At 35.3% G+C, this 16,267-nt stretch overlaps 1 protein-coding gene across 3 annotated transcripts in view; it reads left to right on the top strand.

Annotated features, from left to right (window-relative positions):
* LOC120516124 (retinoic acid receptor beta-like) overlaps positions 1-16,267 on the top strand; it is an 878,498-nt gene that overhangs the window by 409,885 nt on the left and 452,346 nt on the right. The gene's annotated exons all lie outside the window — the stretch shown is intronic.

The raw sequence follows: 16,267 nt of genomic DNA, 5'->3' as shown, positions 1-16,267 counted from the left end.
ATATATATATATATATATATACACATATATATATATATATATATATATATATATAAGCTAGAAAATAATTCACAAAGGACAAATGACAGACAGTATGGCAAATGCAAAAAAAAAAGAACTTTCAAAGCTTATCTTTCATCAAAGTATAATGAACTGAATACTTTAATATACCTCTTACGATATTTCTTTACAACATGCCAACTTCAACTTTTACTGGTTAAATTAAATAAAGATTACATATTTAATTAAAATACTTAAACATGTGGAGCAAGTAATTTAGATTTCTTTTAGATAAAGTGAAAATATAATTTAAAATGTATTTTATGGACTTCCTTACACTTGATGTTGCAAAGGACAGTAAATAATCTGCATTTAGTATAAAATCACATTATTCGATTGCAAAACGTGCAGACGTGACTGACAAACTATCAGCTTTAGAGCATTAAAGGCGACCATCGATGTTCTCCCTCATATTCTTATAAATGTTTGTCAGAATGCACTGCTTCTGCACAGGAAAGTTAAAATCCATAAATCCGCAAGACGGAGAAATTTCTTTTAAAGGAAATACTTTATAAATTACACCCTGAAAGCGATTTGATTTTAAAGTTGATTGTAGTGATGTGCTTGATGGGGAAGTAGAAAAAAACTGGAAACTTGCAAACAAGTTTAACTGGGGGCCCTACAATTCTTAAATTTAGAATATATGTGTTAAATAAATGTGGTATTATTGAAAAGTTAAATGAAGATAAATAACACATATAAAACATTGCAAAGATATTACTTTATGTTAATGTCATAAAAAATGTATTTAGAAAAATGTATTATTTTATTCTATCCATTCATTAAAAATTTGCTTTACTTGTCGAATTTGTGTAATGACTAATGCAAAGAAGAAAGATTTTAAAGTAAATAAAATAAATATAACTGTTAAATGTACAATATCAAACAGCAGATGACTGACATGATTGAATTATTGCATTAGTAGCATTACTGGCAATGTATATAAACAATAAAAGTAAAAGTAATGTAACTAAAATTGTAACTACAAAATATTAGATTAGATCAACCTTTTTAATCCCAAGTGGAAATTCAGATGGAACAGCAGGAGAAACATAAAAAGCAAGGATACAGACTCACAGGACAAATAATACAGCCAATCAATCAATAAAAAATAAATATAGCAAGTACATCAGGTGCAAGCATTGAATTGCCTGATAGCAGTGGGCAGAAAAGACCTCCAGAGATGCTTCATATCACACTGTGGTGGAATGAGGCTGTTGCTAAAAGTGCTCCAAGTAAGCGCCTCCTGGAGGAGATGGAAGGGATTTTTCATGATGGCATCCAAGTTTACCACCATTCCCTTGTCCACAACAGCTCCCAGTATGTCCAGGGTTCACCCTGTGATGACACAGGCTTTTCTGCTAAATTTCTTCAGATATTGTGCTTACTTTGTGCTTAGGTTGCTTCCCCAGGAGACAGCAACATCACACTAGCTACTATGGACTGGTAGAACATTTCCATTAGCATCCTGCTGCACGCATCAAAAGACCCATGTCTCCTTAGCAAGTGGAGTCTGCACTGGCCCTTCTTAAACAGAGCCACTGTGTTGTCAGATCAGTCCAGTTTGTTGTTCATGTGAACCCCCAGGTACTTCCATATCCTCCCCCTGAATGGTGACTGGTCTCAGAGGCTGCTTGGCATGCTGGAAGTCCATCACCAGTTCTTTTGTCTTGATGATATTGAGTTACAGTTTGTTGTCCCTGTACCACAAGACAAAGTCCTCCACAACCTTCCTGTACTCTGACTCATCTCCATTATTAATGCAGCTTATGCAGTAGATGGCAAACACTGGTATTTTGGATGAAGTCGGTTGTGTAGAGGGTAAACAGGAAGAGGGACAGGATGATTCCCTGATATTATGGCCTTTTTTGTCATGGAATAAGACGGAACAATTTTTTAGTCCCTTTTCCTCCAAAAGGTTTCAACAACCAATTCTGAAATGTTATGGCTTTCCTATCTCTTGCTCCATATGTTGAACCCACTCTGATAAGAATAACTATACTGGAGCTGAGGTGACAACATGGGCACTTATCGGTTTCAGCCAACGTTATCACGAAGACCACAAGACTATTGTCGTAGCATTGTGGCTTTTGCCATTGGTTATAAACTTCAATTGGTTAAATCAATTGAGTTTTGTGCATTGATTACTCTTTGAGGAAAACAGTCTGAGAAGGGCAATAGATGGCAACTGAAGCACAAGCACTTTCTGCTAATAACAGTGCTAAAAGCTCCTTGGAAATTTTCATCTGTAATAACAAAGGATTCAGGTCAGTAACAAGAAGATGTAAGAAGTGGGTGTTATACAGAAGTCAATAAAATACATACAAAATAAAAACAAAGTATAAAAAGAGCTAACAGGGTCATTATCATCACATGTGGGTAAGTGTGCAAGTATCTGTTGCTTATTTTCGAAGGTGGTTCCTGGTGTTAATGGACAAACAGTATTATAGTAAAGTAACAAATTAAAGTCTCCAAAATAACAGTTACATTTGAATCTTGTTAAAAATTGCAAAACTTCTGAAAGCACTACAGTTAAGATCAGGTTACACCTTATTGTAGGTTGCCACGGACTGGACATATTAGTGACCTAACCTGGTCAATTAAAAATCTCCAGGACTTAAGTGAGCCATAACCAATGATATCTCTATTGATTTGTATTTCTGCAGCACTATTACTAGTTTGAATGCTAGGTGCTGTTTAAAAGAATTGCATCTACAGAGAATCTACACCATAAGGTGTAAATCCCAGAGTCATTTTAACCAAAGAAGGGCAACCCCAGAGGTCTCCCTGGAAGTAACCTCAGGAGTTGGTTTAAAGCCACCACACCTTGTGGCAGATGCAGAACAAGTCTAGATTTGGAAGGAGAATTTAGAGCACAAACCTATATCAGGATCATGAGAGAGATAAAGAGCTATGAAGAATAACTGCTTTGGTAATGCCAGAAAGGTGGGCAAGTGGATGAGCCAACCAAAGTAACACGCAGGCCTCGCTAAGTTCTTTTTTGTGTTTTTAAGAAATCTAGCAGGGATGCCTAGCTGTCACTCAGGTTGGAAAAAAGTGAAACAGTTTCCATTTATTATTTGGAAATTACCATATATACTCGCGTTTAAGTTAAATTGGGGCTTGATTTTACCGTATACTTTCTGGTATTTTATAATGTCAGTCATATAAGTTGAATGTGGAATTGGCCCAAGAGATTATGATCTGCTAACGTCCACTTGAGAGAGTAACCATGGAGCACACTGCCTTTTTTTTTCTATTTATTGTGCCTACATGACCACACGGTAATAACCGAACTATTCGAAGCAACGTTTGCACTGTTTGGTGTTTTTTTGGTGCGAGATTGGAGGAAGCAAGAAGATGTTAAAAAAAAAATAATAATTTAAGAATCACATTATTAAACAGCCATATAAGTCGGGGTCTGATTTTATGATTGATTTTTCGGGTTTCAAGACCCGACTTATAAGCGAGTATATACAGTAATTTATTATTCGCCTGTTGTTCAAAAGTCAAACTCCCATTATTAACGAATAACGGATTATGACTGCCTTATGATACATGACATTTTTCCTTTTGCCATTAGGAACAAGAATGTATAAATTCTTTGCTGATCCTACTCTGGAACAGGCGACATAGCTTGCCATGCAAACAGTATGGTTCTTTGAGTTGAACTCCAGTAACTTTAAGCGATTGTCCTTGCACTTTATTTATAGACATCACAAATGTAAGATGTACTGGAAATTGAAGTTGTTTGAATTCCTAAAGGGAGTTCACGGGAAATCATAAGTATATGTAGGTTGAGAATGTCCTCTCCCTTTCCAACTCTGGTTAGAACAGTAGTCTCGATCACGTGTGGATGACATGACAGTGTTGCCACATTTCTCACAAAACTTCATATACAATTTTTTTTCAGAATTAAATTCGAATTTACTGTTTTAGGGTTTTCTTTAATTTTCAAATCATGTTCATACATTTACACTTTTTTAATAATCACCAAAACTGTAGCTTTTGGATGTTTACACTTCCTCTCACTTGGTGATTGTGTTGTGACAAAACATTGGGACAGATAAACTTTCTTGCCTATTTATTAGATACAGAAGCACGCAACTTTCTTTGATTTCACTTTATTCCTGGGATGGACAATTAATACAAGGTTGCCTTGTCTGGTTAACTTGCTCAAATATAGTAACAGAAGATGACAGCCTTATAGTCATGTAAAGAATAAATGCTGCTGTTGCTCTGTATTAAATCAAAGTTATGTCTAAAAATGAAATATTATCAGCATAGTAGCCAACCTGATACATTGACTGTTAAATCAAATATTCCTCAAAGCCAAAGCGTACAACATAAGTTTACTCGAGCCAAAAGGCAAACCTAATTAAGGGCATATTAATAAATGTCTGGCTCCAGCATTCTTAAGTGGTAGCCACACATGCCTCTTTGTCTTTCGTTTCTGCAGCTTATTTTCTTTTGCTCAAAGTTAAAGGCAAGATTTTCTCTTGAAAACAAATGAGGCAAAGTTTTTATCTGCACTTGTGAAGCAGATTTTTCCCTTATATGGTCACTCATTTTAACTGAACTTCACTCATCAATCTAATCTAATAAGACAGACAGAGTATGGACAGGGAAATGGGAGAAACTGTCAAAGCAATTGTTAGAAACGAGGACTGGAGGAGGGTGCCTGTCTGTGTTGCCTGTCTGCATCGCCTGCTGTTAATTTCTGGATGCGTGTGTAAATAATATTGTCTATCATAGTGCCCCATTAAACTCCTAACCAGTCATTTAACAATATTGCATCCCAATGATGCAGAGAAGAGCTCACTGGGAGGCTTTTCGCTTAATAGAATAAGTGTAATGTGTTGCATCATCTAATAAAACAGACTTGTGGCTTCTTGTTACAGAATTTAGCAGTATTTATTTTAGCTAAGTGGATCCCTTCAGTCTTTTACTTGTTTTATTATATACAATGTTATCCATCCATCAGTCCATCTAATTAAAGTCTCATCTAATCTAGTTAAGCAGGCTAGCGTCCTATCCCGGCAGCATTAAGCACAAGGCCACCCCTAAGATGGAGCCATTGCTAGTCCATTCCAGACACACTCATGGACACACCCACAACAACCCATAAAGATGTGAGGGGAAATCAGGAAACCTGAAGGGAAAAAAAGACATCTGAACGAGGAAGAACATGCAAATTCTGAAGAGACAGTGGCAGAACGTTTGTTTTTAGTTTCAAATTATACCTCAAAAGTCATATAAGAAACTGGTAATGAATAGAAGTTTGCGTTGAATACAATGTCCTAACATTTGTTACATTCTTTAGTGCAGTGCTTCTCAACGTTCAGTCCTGAGGAACCCCTGTGGCTGAAGGTTTTTGTTCCAATCAATCCGTCATTGTCACCTTTAATTGATCCCACTGTTTAATTAGCTGAGACATGTTCATGACATACACTGCTCAAAAAAATTAAAGGAACTCTTAATCATTACACCAATTCAATGATGCTTCAGTGATATCAATCTGTCCAGTTAGGAAGCATAAGCGATTGTGAATCAACTTCACCTGCTTTGATGCAAATGAAAGTGACAACAGGTGCACTGGCGAGGCAACAGCAAGACACCCCCCTAAAATGGGAATGGCTTTGCAGGTGGTGGCCACAGACAATTGCTCTCTCCTTATCCTTCCTGACTGATTCTTCTCTAATTTAGAATTTTGCTAGTGTCCTTGTCACTACTGGTACCATGAGGCGGTACCTGCAGTGGATTCAGGTTGCACAGGTAGTCCAGCTTCTCCAGGGTGGCGCATCCATATGTGCAGTCACAAAAGCATGGAGGAGATACCAGGAGAGAGGCTGTTACACAAGGACAGGGCTGTAGAAGGGCATCAACCCTTCAGCAGGAGCAGCATCTGCTCCTTTGTGCGAGGAGGAACAGGAGGAGCACTGCCAGAGCCCTACAAAATTTCTCCAGGTGGATACTGGTGTGCATGTTTGTGACCAAACTGTGAGGAACAGACTCCATGAGGGTAGCATGAGGGTCTAGCATCTTCTAGTGGCACCTGTGCTCACAGCCCATCACCATACAGCTTGATTGTCATTTGCAAGAGAATACACAATTGGAAGCTCCATCATTGGCAACCCGTTCTCTTTCCGGATGAGAGCAGCTTTACATTGAGCACTTGTGACAGACATGACAGTTTTTCACTTTGATTTGCAGTATGACGTAAATGCAGCCCTTAATGGGCTGATGATTTTGGTTTCCATTGACAATTGCTACATCATTTTGTCCTCAACAAAGTACACAGTATTATTCAGTAAAAATTCTCCATTATTTTTCATTCGTATATTTCCAGTATATTTCATTCATTAACATCTGACATGATTTAAGTGTCCCCTTAATTTTTTGAGCCGTATATTGAAAAGAAACGATAATGAATACTTATCCATTTATCACATATAAAGTCCTGCTTCATTCTTTAAAAATATAGTATAACCAGTTTGTAATTTCCGGTGGATTGTAAAAAACATAGAGACTGGGAAATAATGGTTCATTTAATTAAGGTAGGAGTCCAAATAAAAGAAGAAGCGGACTGGGATGAAAACCTGCAGCCACAGGGGGTCCTGAGGACTGAACGTTGAGGACCACCAGTTTAGTGTACAGATAATGCCATTGTGCTGCACAGCAAACTGCTAATTATCTTTTTCTAGTGCCTTGACTTTAAATACCTGCCTTCATCTGGGGCTTCTGTATACAGCAGTAGCTTGCGCTTGAGGCTTTTGTTGCACTCTCAATGTTTTACCATATATTGTTCATTGGATATTTCAAGTGAAGCATCTACATTTTCTCACTGAGCTGTCCATCTATCCATCTATCCATCCATCATTTTTTTATCTAGTTTAAGTTCAGAGTACTTGGTGCCTACTTGGCATCATTAATCACAATTAATCATTGACATCTCTCAACGTTTTAAATTATACAGCTGGTTATTTTAAATGCAGTATCTTTATAACTATTTTGCAAGTTCTTGACTAATATTAAAAATGTTTTTATTTTATTTCCTTTTGTTGCTTATACCACTACTAAAGCCACCAAGTAGTATGTTTTTCTGTGGTTCCACTTCACTGAACAGGACCTCCATTTCTCATTTGCTGAAATTCTTCTTTTTAAGTTTTTTTACCATTGTCACCATTGTCTTTTAACAAAACAATGAAAGGAATGCGCTATTTATATTGATTTGTATATTCAAATAGGCAAACTTCCGAGAGGAGTCGGGGTGGGGCTGCAGGCACGTGTGTTAAATTTCACGTTGATTGGGATTTATAAAGAGAAACCGCATAGAACTGTGCTTACGTACAGTTTTACACATCTTAATTTTTTATGCATACACATATTTCTAGCTTTGTCCATACGCCATGTTTTATTATGAATTCTACACAAGGTGTTAGACATGAGGCTCCTATTCTTTTTTTTTTAACAAATCTAATTTTTCTGCCTTGATGATTGTGACTGAACACTGATTAAGTGTGTTTCATGCTGTTTTTTTATTTCTTTTCATTATTTGTTGTATTTGTTCTTTATATTTTGCATTTTTTGACTAGTAACTTTACTGATGTGCCGTTACTCAAAGTATTAAGGCTAGGCACATATGTCAACCTGTGATTGATGTGATTACATTTTTTTCCTAGTCTTTATGCTGTCTGTTTTGTGAATGTTTTGCATTCTATTTTATTACGTAAAATTCAATTATTTTACTATTTTAGGTTATGCTTTGGTTTTAATTAAATCAATTTATTTTACAATTTCATTTGTCAAATAATTATTCATTTATTTTCATAATATCTTTTTGTTTACCATCACATGACCACAATCACTGCTACAAGTAATGCTATTGGGTCTTCTGGTATAAATATGACAGCAGTCCCATAATCTGGTATCCCCTGAAGGATAAATCTCTATCTGTGTGAACAAAACTTTAGGTTAGGTTAGCTTGTATATTTTATTTCAGGTTCCTGACTGTGGCTTTGATTGTGACCAATAGTTCTTAAACTGTTTTTTTTCTTGTGATGCAATTTTGCCTATTGTGTGTCTTTGCGACCTGTAATCACCACAGAACAGCATCAGATCATCGTCCTGTTCCTCCTTTGATCACCACTGCTGACTATCATCGGGAAGTTGGGAGTGGTAATTCCATTTTGTAGAAATGCAGCCATTCATCATGTGGGGAAGGGGTGAATTTCCCTTAGACAATTGCCATTGATCGTTGTCTGGGGCATTGGTTTCAACCCTATAACATTGCAAGACTTTCAACAAACCGTTCACGACCCGTTCTCAATCATTACAATTGTAATTCACAACCCAACGCTTCCCAATTTCAGACATCATACAACCCAAAATGGTTTGTGACCCATAGTTTAAGAAACACTGTTTTAGACAATTCCTCTTCGTTTTGTCCTTAAAATTCATGATATTCTAATTTTTGTGGTATGACTCTTTCTTCTCACTTTTTTTCCTTTACCAGGCAAATCATCTCCACGGGCCTCATGCATAAAACTTTCTTACACTTGGAAAAGTGCATAAGACATTTCTTAAACAAATGTTGGGATTTATAAATTGCAAACTTTGCGTGAAAATTAGCTTAATGTTACGGCAAGTTTCGACCACACAGACTATTTTTGTGTTGGTGTTTTCGTGACACCAGGTGGTAGGACAATGATGTGAACTAAAAAACTGTTGTGTTGTGCATTTCAATATCACATTATGAAGTTCATGAACTAATCATTTAAGTTAACAGACAAGTTCTCTCATTACAGTAGCCTTCAAGGTTGGTGATATGCCTAATGCATACACTTAATGTTAATTGTCTTAGTGCTTAGCCTATCTAGTTTTTTAATAAAAAGGGAGTGCTGTGTGTCGTAGGGCATAACTGACAATGGCAGTGTTAGCTCTTTTGGAGGATATTGCCAATTACAAGCTATACTTTATTTGGCTCGTATGATAACTTGCTTATAAGCCAATTTAGACGTCCTAGAGCTGTCCTTTTGGAGTTGTGTGGCGAATTGCTGCATTATAGAGACCATCATGCAGAAATCATGTGATCCTTGTTCCGTTACTGGTTTTAAAAACTGTATTATATTTGGTGATGGGTTCTTATCACTATGAACTGGATGACTGTTCAGGAATCTCATGGTCAGCTCTGAGCCATATCATTGCATTTGTATGGGATGGTATAATATTAATGCTACCCAGATACATGCACTTTTTTTACGGTATGGGTAAGCAAGACGAGATCAAAAGGCAATGTGCAGCGATTGCTGGTTTTCCTAATCTAATCAGTGCAAATGACTGCACACATGTGGCAATAAAGGCATCATCACAGAATGAGTTTGCCTTTGTAAACAGAAAGTAATTCAATTATTATAAAACTAATACATGATACTGAAATATGTTCATTTTTCTGAGGTGTCCCAGCTCCATCCAAGATTCCTTTATTTTATCAAATAATGTGGGAAGCAGACTTCTGGGTCATGCTGTGTGTGATGACTAGCTTCTTCAAAAGAAAGACTAACTGACAGGACTGCAGTTAAATTTAGTACATTACAGACAACTTGTATAAGTTTTCTTTCAGGTGATAGTAGAAACACCACAATTGAAAAGATATAATGAAAGCCATAGATGTAGATGTTAGAATCAACATATTGTATGTTATAATTATAACTTGCTTTGTAAATCACCTTGAATAAAGATGTCTGCTAAAATAAGAACAATAGAACGGGCTAATAGTTCATAAAAAGGTAGATGGCCGTGTTTGGACTCGTCGGGTTAACCCTCCTATTATTGACTGAGTAAATAGTGTAGAGAGCCCAGTTTTCTGAGAGATGACTGTATGAACAACAGTTTGTAATTACTCATTAATAAGCCCATCTTATGTGGCAACATTAATACTCAGTATTCTAAATTTCCAGATTTTTTCTATTAACATTTGCTTAGATTGTCTCTACATCACCCATATGATTGCACTATCAACTTTTTGTTTGAAGTAGGGACATCACAATACCAGAACTTTTGTATTTGGTTCCAATCCCAATAAAATTTCACAATACTTGATATTTATTCAATACCATAGAAAAAGAAGAAATTTAATTCGGCTGCTTTTTATTTAAAATACCTTATTTTACTTTAATACCTTACATTATTCAAGTGAAAAATATTTTGCCTCTTTTCTAATAGAATATAAAATGCATAAATATTAATAGTAACAATAGCTTTAGACAGTGGAATATCCTTGAACTAGTTGCCCAATGGCCATTTAAGTAATCTAGTAATGGCATTCATGAATATCAAAACACAAAGCAGGTCTTGAATTTTAATTTGCGATAGACATGGGATTTCCTCCAGGGTAGCAGAAAATTAGGGGGATGTTATAATTTTAGGGGTTAGGATTAGGGTAGATTTGCAGCATTTTCTATTATAAGATTTATATTTTCACCACTAGCTAGTTAAAAAGCATTATAAAGAGTAATAATTAATGGGTGAGTCAACTTGACTCAGATTTCAAATTTCATAAATCCCTGGTGCTTTCATTTTCCAAAGGTAAAGAATTACAATTCACTCCTGACCGGTCACAAAGCGCGCATGAATCTATTTCTGAACAAACTCAATAATGGGCTAAAAGTGACAATTATAAAAGCTTATGTGTGTTTTTGGCTTTTTTGTTTCAGTTATTTGTTTTTTGCTTTTTAAATAATAAGCATTATCCCAACAATTGGTGCTCTAAAATTCTCGTATCTCAAACACAAAGCATTTCTAAACATAACCTTTGCTGTGTTTCTTTTCAATATGTGTTATAGCAGTGCTGTAACATTTCCATATGTATTTCTTAATCCCGTTTACTATGCCTACCGGAGTAATTTGACTACATGCAGTCGCACGTGAATGCAGTACCAGCTTTCCCTCGGTACTACTGATAATGTAAAAAACTAGTACTGTTATTTTTTTGTAATTTTGGTAACGAACTTATACAGAGGTAACGGTTTATGTAAAACCCATAATTTGAAGTAGCACAGCTTAAGAGTTGAGTTTATGTATTGCATTGTCAAGAATTTAAGGCCATGGATGAGTATATTCAAGAAAACACTTGAAACTGATTTACCGTACCTTCCTCTAGTGCTACTGGTGCCTTTTTTTCCTTTCCAAGAAGGACTGGATACACCCTTCAACCCTGTGTGGATTATAAGGATCTATTAAAATCACTGTTAAAAATAACTACCTATTACCGTTGAGCTCATTTCTCCTTGATCAAATTACAGGTTTAACTATGTTCACAAACCTAAATCTCAGAACGGCTTACAGCCTTATTTGCTTTGGTGAGGAGGATGAAAGGAAAACCACCTTTAATACTACATTGAATCATTAAAAATATTTAATGATAGCCTATTGTTTGGCTAATGCTCAAGCGCTCTATTCATGAATTTGTCAATGAAATTGTTCAGGATTTATTGGGGTACTTCAGTTTTAGTACACAGACGATATATTGATCTTTTCTTCAGAATTTGATACTCACTTACTCTATATAAGAACAAAAAAATTTTTTACAAATTAGAAAAGTGTGACTTTCACCTATCCTTAGTACTGTTTTTAGGATACCATATTAGTCGATTACATCTTGAAATCAATCCTGACAAGGTTTCAGCCATCATAAAATGAAAGCCGTCAGAAAGTATCAAATGGATAGCAACATTTGCTGGTTTTACTAACTATTATCAACAATTTATTAGAAGATTTAGTTTTTTAATAAGTCCAAATAAATTTCCTATTTAGAGGTACTTTGGACAAAACTTGCAAGCAAGCATATAGAAGATTTATAATAAATATCTGAATAAAATATTGTGAAATAAGTAATTGTCTTGTTATATATGTGTGAAAAAAACGAGGAAAATGTGAAAACCAATGAAGCAGAAACTTTTTAAACTTAGCTTCAAATCAATAATAGAAACCAGTTTCAGGTTAAACAATTTGTTTCAGGGAAAACACACAGTTATGTTAGCCAGGACAGAAGTTTGTCACCTTTGCATTGGATTTAATGGAGACATATTGCATGCTGGGGAAGGGTAGTAAAGTAGAAAGCTCTTTACCTTCAAAGGTGGCTGGGCTGTACACACACAAGGGACTATACATCTGTAAAACTGAATGATGATTAGACATGTTATGACCTCAAGGAGCTATTAGCAGGCCGTGTTAGTTACCCCAGCCAAATTTCATTTATTTTAGTTAATTTTGCTTATTATGTCATCTTGAGTGAAGGTAGTTATGGTGGTGCTATGACAGCCAAATTTCCTTAACATTACTGATACCCATGTCCACTTTTACTTACAATGCCCTAAAATAATGTTAATATTAAAATTACACTAAGCTGACTAGAAATGAAGCCAGCATGTAAAAGTAAGACATCTGCTTGTTAGTCTGCCTCAAAGCCTTCAACTTGGCATACATAATGGTAACATTTCAGTTCTAATTACTGTATTTTTAAAATAAGTTGTTCTTTAACAAATACAACATTCCAATTAAAATAAAAAAAGACCTCTATGAGAAGACAAAAGTCCCATTTGGCCATGAAGTCATTTTTTTTTTCTATAACTCAAGAATATATGCTTATGTTGCAGGTTCTCTCTGGCTTTTCGCCTAACAACATGTTCAAGGTGTCCATATTCATGACGCCACAACTGGGATTTAATAGCGGAGACGATAAGGCGGTCACATTCCAGTGTTATGTGCTTTTTTTTCTAGCTGGCATTTAGGCCTTCATAAAGATTTCATAAAGTAACTATTTTGCTTCTTTCTCTTCCAGACCCAAGTATTGTTTTTGCCATTGTCGATTACTTCTTCCTTTTTTACATCCCCACTGGTTTTGTTTGTGTGTGTTTTTTTTCCTATCATTTAAACAGTTTGCTGGTATTTCAGGTATTCCTTGATAATTTCTTAAAAGCGTCTACTATTTCATCTTCCTGCAGTCAAGGCACTCATTGTCATTTTCATCAACACCTGCTGCTCTAATTGAGTCTTAGTTGGCTTTTCGTTACCACAAAACTCTTTAATGTGCTGCCTCCATCTGCTCCAGAGTTGCTGTTTTACTCAACAATTCACCATTTTCATCTTTGATCACACAGCTGCTGTTGCATCTGTTTGCCTGACAAGTGTTTCATCTTCTTTGTATTCAGATGACCTCTTCATGCACAACTTACTTGCCTTATTTGTACATTTTTCTCATATTATCAAAACACTTTTACTCCAACTAGTTTACTTTTTCCTATACAAAACTGTGTTTAAATTCATTTATTTATTTCTGTTTTTCTGACTTGTTTACCTTATCCACTATCAATCACACTTTTCAACTTGTCTCCAAATTCTATACCTGTTTTCTTCTACATCACTCTCTGAGCTTTCGGCTGTATTGACCCTGGAATTTTATCTCAATGACAGACATTCTTCGTACATAATAAGATCATACCAAGCTAGACTCATATAATACTGGTGAGTTTTGCAAAATATCCATTCTCTCTGAAAAATGTCTTCTTATTTTTGTGTCCAGTCATCTGCCTACAAACACACACCTCAGATCAACAGGCAAAGGACAAAATACTCAAACATTACAGAACGTAGCATTTAGTTTGACTTTTAATGGTGACCTGACTCGTTGGAATAAATAACATCATTAAAGCAAGAGTCCATGGTCCATTCTTTTTGGCCATTAGGTGTCAGACTTGTGTTGCTCCTATTTGGGGAAGTTGGGAAAAGTCTACTTATTCATCGGCAAGGTTGGGATGGATTAAACGAAGACTATAATTCTTCTCATCCTTTGGAAGGCAGTGTAACATTGCTCCATTTATGGATGCTGTGGTTTTTTTGCATTTATTGTTGCATGCATATGGCTTCCAGCTACAGTTACTATACATGTTGCAATGTCACAACATGTTGTGCCATTATGATACACCTATATAAGATGGTGGCACCCAGCGATATGCCTTTGAGCTCTTGTTTTGTTGATTCATTTTCACTTAGTTCTCTCAGTATGAGACCTCAGCCCATTTCTTAGACAATGATGTTTCCAATTCTTTTTGGTTACTTGATCACACGTCTTCAGCTCAACCCTTCAGTAACCTTTCTGAGATCTTAACATAAAGGTACAGTGATGCCAGAAATTACTAGAGGGACTTCTTGTTTGGTGCTCCAGGAATAGAAACAGCAACTGTTCTTTACCTGGTAGTGTCAGGATGTATATATTGTACATCTATATTCATTTCGGGAATTTAGAAGATTTTTGTGTGTATTACCTTTATTTGTGTTTTGTATACATTTTTGCATCCTTCATGATGTCATTCATGTTAGTGTGGAGGTGGTTTCTAAAAGCACTTTCCTGCGACAACTGAAATTATTAAATTAACCTTAAGAGTTCATCACTTGCTCCTTAAGTTAGAGGAATTAATATGAAGGGTTAGCAGAACCTGTTCAGACACAGATCCAACATCTTGAGGACTACATGGAAGCTGCTTCTCTTTGTAGAAGGTTCCAAAGTCAGTGTTGTTTGATTTTGGATAAATCCAAAATTCCATTGCTCACAAGAAACTTTGAGAATGGGCATCTACATTTTAGACAATGAACACTCTGGCTATAATATTTTACCCAGATTCAGAACAATGTCTGAATCATCCCAACAAAGTACTGTAGTTACAAATAAGTTACTGAGTTTTAGTGTTACTTGCAAGAATTTGGATTCTGCCTAGAATGAACCTGCAGTTTTTTAGCTGTTTTATAATGGTTCATCAGAAGATGTTGTTGGATCCCCATAATATAAAATTGAACCTATTCTGGACTGCAACATATTCCAACAGAAAAATCAATGTAAGAAAATCAATGTAAGTAATCATGAAACCTATAAATATTCCTTGTAATGTTACAAACGTATAACAGATCAAATATACAGGACGTGAAACACCAAAAATAATACTTAATTTTTATAATATTATTTACGAGAACCAAGTAATGAAAAATACAGAATAAATTCCCAATGAGAATGATCAATAAACAATCAAAAAATCAACAAATTGTAAACATGATAAATAAAGAAGACCATAATTTTAGAGTCATAGAAATAAACAATGTGAGCCACTGTTAGCACTAATTGGTTCACAAAAGTAAAGAATATATCATAAAATTTACAACATCAGGAAAAGTAATATTGACTTAGTTTTTAGATTAATTCGAAAAACAAGCAACTATCACTCAAGTACTGTTTAGCCAAGATAATGATTATTAATAGGTTAGGAATTTTAGCCTTGACTTTTTTGACTTTGCTTTTCGTTTTTGTTCATTTATCAATTAGTTTTCTATCAATCATATTATTTTTTTTTTCTTTTCTTTTCAGACTTGGTGCCTGTTCCTGACTATAATTCCTGGTTTAAACAGTAATTACTGTAATTTCCTAGTACTTTGTTTCATTTTATTCCCTGTCAATAATACCAAGGAATAGCAGATATTTGACTTCTGTAATCCAAGTCAAATGAAATGAAACTCTCATCTTCAGACAAGTGTTTCCAAATAAAACTTTATATATTTCCCTGGATTTTTATTGAAGTATCTCTGGCTTTCATTTATATTATCTGTTCCATTCTCTCATTACTTATACTGTTTATTGTTCAGTTTATATTGAAAGAACAGCAAGTCCCTTCCCACTAGATTGATTATCTGAGTTTATCTGTTTTTTTAGATTAGTTTTATTGTCGCTTAGTGTTTTAACAACGTTTTGTTTTATGAATATGTTTTCTTCCAGAATGAAAAGTCATAAGCGTGGCCCCTCATGCGACTTGAGTCTGATAAAACTCTGCGGTGTTCTGTGCCAACCAGTCCACACTGGCATTTCTACCCTCATGATTTTTATATGCTCCATTTTCATTAGTTAAAAAGATTGCCATTGTAATCGTCCACATATAATGCTGAGCTCAGAGTTATTTAAAGAGGCATTAAGATAATCAATCTACACCAGCCATAAAGTCAATAAATGTCAAGCATGGAGTGTAATAAAATTTTTATTGAGCTTCATTTGTGAACATCTGTATAAATCATTCAATAGCTCACCAATGCAGTCTGTGCAGCAGGATAGTTAAACTTTTATTCCAAGTCTCTTCATCCACTTGGACAAAACTACTATTTGTAAGTA

The sequence above is a fragment of the Polypterus senegalus genome, chromosome 15, assembly GCF_016835505.1.
Source record: "Polypterus senegalus isolate Bchr_013 chromosome 15, ASM1683550v1, whole genome shotgun sequence".
In the NCBI taxonomy this organism is placed as follows: Eukaryota; Metazoa; Chordata; class Cladistia; order Polypteriformes; family Polypteridae; genus Polypterus; species Polypterus senegalus.
Note: the sequence above shows the minus strand (reverse complement) of the source record. Positions and strands in the feature narration are given on the sequence as shown.